General features: G+C 33.2%; 1 long non-coding RNA gene across 2 annotated transcripts; it reads left to right on the forward strand.

Annotated features, from left to right (window-relative positions):
* Positions 1 to 682: 682 nt before the first annotated feature.
* On the forward strand, positions 683 to 4,812 carry LOC145823562 (uncharacterized). Of its 2 annotated transcripts, none has more exons than XR_014365862.1 (4): positions 683 to 757; positions 1,237 to 2,945; positions 3,047 to 3,157; positions 4,568 to 4,812. It is a non-coding gene; the product is annotated as an uncharacterized LOC145823562 (long non-coding RNA). The 2 variants fall into 2 exon arrangements; XR_014365861.1 differs by having other exon boundaries at positions 3,052 to 3,157.
* Positions 4,813 to 6,273: the final 1,461 nt, after the last annotated feature.

Raw genomic sequence — 6,273 nt, forward strand, 5'->3', positions numbered from 1 at the left:
GAATGCTTATATACGTATGTATATGTATTTAGCATCGCAATGCAGATCTGTTCTCGGTTCTGTTTTTGCTTCTTCTTTTTTTTTTTTTTTTTACCTCTGTTTTGGTTCTTTGATCCATAAATTGCTTGATTTGTTCTAATTTTTGTTCTTTTTTCGATGTTTTTCGCATTTATTGGTTGGTTAATTGGTTTGAGAAAATCATCATAAAACTTTGTGGCTATTTCTAGTGGTGATGCCTCTGAGGCCTTTGTACAAGCATTACAAGAGAAGGTTTTTCATTGACATTCTCATCTCATTAGAAACAATATTCAAAATGTAGCTCTTTAATTTTTATGAGTAATGGGCCTTACAGCTAATCTTTGTCACAGTTTGTTGTTTAAAACCGTCCATGGACCAAAAAACACACAATTGGAATAGGTTGTCTGCCATGGCTGCTGAACAGATTGTAATGACAGAGTGATCCATTCTACAGGTTAGAATTTTTTTTGCTAGAATTTGTTATTATGTTTAGTAATTTTCATGTTTTTTTTTTTTTTTTTGTTCTCTAATGATAGTTATACTTGTTAATGAGCTAAGAAATTTCAAAAATTATGAGGCAGCTCACATTTGTATCTATAAACATAGGAATATTAATTTTTATTGAAACTTTCATATAAACTTACATTTGTTGTCATTCTTTTGAAGGTGTCAGATGAGTGGGGCCAAAACTCATGGTGGAAGCCTTCCATGAACCAAAGAATAGAAAAAAGAGTTCAAGGTTTGTACATTTAGTCCCCCATTTCATCTTACCCTTCTGTATAATAAGGTGGCTTGGTTGGATTTTGAACATCTAAGGAACTAATAAGAACCAGGATGAGAGTAACGGATATCGTGCTTATACTTAGATGGTATGGAACCAAATAAGTCTCTATCAGTCTCAATCTTGTAAATTTTTATGATTATAAATTTTGTCTCCATTTCGAAGATTAACATTAACATGTATTTCTCTCTTTGTATAGATACCTTTGTGTGTTTCCCTATGACTTATGCTCATTGATTAACATTATGTTCATTGATTTAGGCTTTAATGTTTTGTTTGTTTGATCACTTAGCAGACACTTGGAATGCATAAAAAAGATTTTTTTTCTTTTTTTTTTAATACTTTTTTTTGGGTCCATATATGAATTTGGGATTGAGGTTGAGATATACTCATTTATTAATATTATTTTTTTGGTCTCTGTTTTTTTCTTTTCCTAGAGGGTCCAAGTTGGTGCTCTTTGCTTTTATGATTTGGTCGGCTAGCCTCTCTATCAAATTTCTTGAATTGGCCGGAAAAATTAATGGTAACTGATAATATTTATTCTATTTATAACATTGAAATGTTTTATTCCCATCATTTTCCTTTATTATCTTTTTAGTGTTCAGCTAATAATCTCTCTCCAATTGCTTCGTTATTACGAAGCAAATCATATGTTTAATTTATTCCTTGTTGCACTTTAAAATGTTACTAATTAATTTTATAAAGTATAGCAATCAAAAGTGGAAGCCACAATATTTGAAAATGACATACAAATGTTACAGAACACCCTCAAGATTTGTACATCCTGTGCAATATCAAGTGCAGTGGTCTGAGCTTTCATGAATCAATCCTAGAGGAGTGTATGAACAAGTTTTTATATTGTCAAGTAACCATCATTCCCTGACTAACATAGGCAAAAATGCTCAAGAACATGTTTGGAGCAATGCACAGATAACTTGTTTTTTGGATTGATGTTGCTGCTGTATTGTTTTTGGTAAAACTAACTCTCTCTCTCTCTCTCTCTCTCTCTCTCTCTCCAAAATGAGTGACCTTTCAGTAGCATCACATTGCCAATTTTCTACTCAAAAGAATATTGTTTCTAGCTCAATTTGTGTACTAAAATTTTCTAATCACAATGGTGCATTTTCAGATCAAACGCATTCTCATTGATGTTGCTGCTGTATTGTTTTAGAATGTGATGTTCTTGTATACACACACACATATATATATTTGGATTTTTAACATGAATTCTGAATTGGGTAAGATCTTTTAACATCCTTCCTGATTAGTTTGCCTCAGAATTAAGGAGTGTGAAGGGTTTTGCTTGCCTCATCATGAATTTGATGTTTGTGGTTTGTTGAATTGAAATGTTTAACTATGAAGTGATAGATTTGGAATGGTATAAAAAACAGCAAGTCAAAACTTGGGCCTCAGCACAAGCTTGGATCAGGTGCAAGCTTGGATTTGAGGAACATATATTTTCCATGGAGAAATCTTTTCTTATTGTTAATTCTCTTGCATATCTGCATGTGTATATTTTTCATAGAGAAATCTTTTTTGTTTGTGGTTTTCTTCCTTGAAATAATCCAAACTCTGTAACTCAAGTTCTGGTTCGTATATTTGAATATTAGTCTTTGCGGTGTAACTCTTACTTTGACTCCTTCAGGTTCCATTACTTCCACCGAGTAAATGGAATTAGGACTCCCTACATTTGTCAATTGCCTTTTAATCACCTTACTCATCTTCCCGGGCTTGAACATTACCGAAATCGAGGGATAATTGAGGCTAAAACCCCTGTTCTCCAGCAAAGTCTCATGGCAACTCCCATTCCTGTGAGTAATTGCGAAAATTTCTAATTTTGTGTATCCCAGGATGCACAGATGAGTGATATACTCATATGGCCTGATATCATATACCAGTCCTAGATTGATGGCTCTCTCGGGGTTTACATGTCCAGCTCCAGTTGCGAAAACTCCTACAGGTTTGTCTCTATCCATTATTGGCCTTCCTGAATGGTCTGTGATTTCCACTGCTGTTATGATTGCAGATTTAATAGCCGCCGGGGTCGATGTTGGATGAGCTGAGTGGATCAGAGCAGTAATTCCACCGACATGTGGACAAGGCATGGAAGTCCCAGACATGACAGTGAAGTTCACCCTCTCAACCTGTGAGTTTTTCCTTTGATAACAATTTCATAGGGATTTTCAGATTTGTGGTTTGTGAACTTAAAATATTGGTTCCTGAAAATTACATATTGTTTTGTACTAGTGTAGGTCTTTATGTTTACTCATCCAAAGTACTCAATTACAAGAAGCAATCAGTGGTATATGAAGCTTCAGTTTGAGATACCCAATGACACTGGATCAACCTTGGTTCGTGGTATGTGGTTGCCTAAGACTCGTCACTATTTTAAACTAATCTGCATGTGAATATTTTATTAAATCAAAATATCCATGTCACCTAGAGAACTGTGGAAAACTCGAATTAGTTTCATTCCTACATGTGTAGTGCTTGATTGAAATGTTGGAATACTGGAATTAGAAATGTGGGATGACATTGGTGTTGTCAAAATTTCAAGGAACATAGAAAACTATGGTTTGTGGGGCCATTCTAATGGATACTAGGATTGCACGTATTCTTCTATTAATAATTCTTGTACTCTCGAATAACAGTGATGGTAGTTGAAACTGATTGTCTCGAAGGAGCATGTAATGGAAAAGGAATAGAGAGCAGGTTACACTGTGTGCACTTAGTATCAGAGTTCCACTTCAATAGAGATCCAAAATGTTGAATATTACTAAATTTTTCTATCCAACAACTTTCTTTTGGTTCTGCCACTTTGTTCCGTCATATTTTGGCGATATAAAAAATAATGAATCAGATCTCACTGAGATGAATTTCTTGAGACGTGGTGTGTGAGAATCCTAGGGACCAATATTAAATAGGTTTACGTTGACATTTACTGCTGTCAACTGCAGGACATTCGTTGCTTTCTCTCTCTCTCTCTCTCTCTCTCTCTCTGCCATTTTTAGTTTTCTATATAGCGTTTCTAAGAATTCAAATTGTCACTTTACAAGATTTTTTTTACACCTGATTAATAGGATTTGCTGGCTATTTTGATGCAACCCTTTACAAAGATGTCCATCTTGGTATTGAGCCATCAAATATGTCATGTATTCAATTTGGGATTAGATCAAATCTGTTAGGAACTTTGACTGGACTAACTTTACTTGAAGGATGAGCATAATATGGATTATAGCAACTCATGACTGATATACTTCAAGGGAAGAACAAAAAATAATTATTATTATTGCTGGTGTGGTTTGGGCTCAATCAACTTATGTTTTTAAAAGTTGGGTCAGATTTTTTGAGTTGATATTTGTACTGGTTGTTGTGGATTGATTTTGGTATATATGTGCTGGTATGTTTTTGGAGTATTAGGTTGAGTTTTATCAATTTAGCAGTTTAAGATGTTCATTATAATATGCTTAGTGTTTAGTAATTAAAAAATATATTGATGTTGATATTATTGTTGTAGAATGACATACACAAGAATCCTGCATTCAGGATAAAAATTGGTAGTCATTTTATAGGTATATATAGTGTTTGAAATTGTAAAGTTGTGTTCTGGCGGTCTATTTTGATTTTCATAATTTCTTTGTAATGTTTTCATTATTTCTTTGCAATCGCTGCCTTTTCTTTGCTCGGCTAGGCTTTATCTAAAGAAATATCTAGAAATTTGATACTCAGTGTTCTGATCTATTGCTCTTCATAATGTGTATTGATTAGGTGCAAGCTTGGATTTGAGGAACATATATCTCCATGGTAACAAATTGGCACTCGGCCGGTACCTTGTACAGTGGTGAACACTAGCATTGTAGATTTTGATTTTACTAGCCTTCTATCTGGATTGTATTTTTTTACATAAAAGAACCTTTCTCAAGTTTTTAGTTGTAATAACATTCATATATGGCTCCAATTTTGAAGCTAAAATTGAATGTCTGATTAAATTACAATGATATACTGTTTGAATTCTTGTCATTGCTATTTCTAGAGTGCTTAACGTTCCTTTTTTTTTTTTTTTTTTTGCGACGGTAACAAGATGGTCGTCAAGAATCATGTTAGTGTTTTTCTGTGTTTTTTGCGACGGCAAAATAACAGTCGCTATAAGTAGTTTTGGCCGTCGCGAATACTTTGCGACTGTTGTTTTGCCGTCGCAAAAAGTATTTGCCACCCCCACATTCGCGACCCCCATTTGCCGTCGCAAAAGATTTTTTACAACTGTTTTTTATTATTTGCGACGGTTTATAACGGTCGCAAAAAGTGATTTTTTTAGTAGTGACACTAAAAAAACCATAAAGTTGGACATAACTCTTTCACTTAGGTGTGAGATCACAACCAAAAAAAAAAAAAAGGTAAGATCCACCTTATTTGAAAAGTTATGTCTAATTTTCTGATCAATTTTTATATTTTTAAATTTTTTCTAATCAATAACATATCAAACATTACTTTCATAGGATACCTTTTAACGGTACGAGATTCTTTATTTCAAAATATTTTATTTTTTTATTTTAATGTATTTCTAACTATTAGATAATGTCTCTAAATTATGTGCCTTGAAATTATTAGACCATAGCCATCACCCCAAATTAATACCAATTCTCCATATTGGATTATTACCGAATGAGTTATGATATACAAATAAAATATTTGTATAAAATAATATAGTTGTTAGTGGATTTTTTTATTTTTTTGTTAAATTGAAACACCCTCACTCACAATTTTTGAAATACTATTGTCACATTGTAGATAAAAAAAAAATTATATAAAATTTTATTTGTAAATCATATTCGTTATCAAATTTGTGCGTAGACACAGTTATTTTGAATCTTCAGCTTACTTCTCACTGTCACATTTGATAGGCATTATATATGCTATTTTACCTTGGTTCTATTGACCTACTTAGACAGATCTATGTTTGATCTGTCTCATCATACACATTTGTTTTTTCTTCTTTCAATTTAAATTCTCTTCTTCCTTTTCTCGTCTTCATTTGAATCATTTTATTAGAAAACAGAAGTAGGATTACATGTCATCATTTCAGTAACAATAATGACTTGGACCCTTTTTTTTTCTCACTCCTTGACCCCCTCTTCCTATAATTGATCACTTTTTCTTTTTCTTTTTCTTTTTTTTCCTTCTCCTCCAATCACCACCCGTCACATGTGTGTGGGGTGGTGGGGGTAGTGATTGGAGGGCGTCTCAATCATCACCCTTCCCGTAATAGGAAGTTCAGCAAAAATAGATATCAATTCATAGTAAAGAAGCTAAACAATAAATAAAAATTTCACTGATATTAAACAGTAACTAATAAGCTCGTTACAGTAGAGGTTCTGAAAGAAGTTTATTTTCTTCCCGTCCTACATACAGAGGGGCGGTTTTATTAGTACATGATTACTAAACTAAAACAAACTCTGAATGAAGGAACACAGATG

Source organism: Camellia sinensis, chromosome 4 (genome assembly GCF_055761805.1).
Source record: "Camellia sinensis isolate YWXY chromosome 4, ASM5576180v1, whole genome shotgun sequence".
Taxonomy (NCBI): domain Eukaryota; kingdom Viridiplantae; phylum Streptophyta; class Magnoliopsida; order Ericales; family Theaceae; genus Camellia; species Camellia sinensis.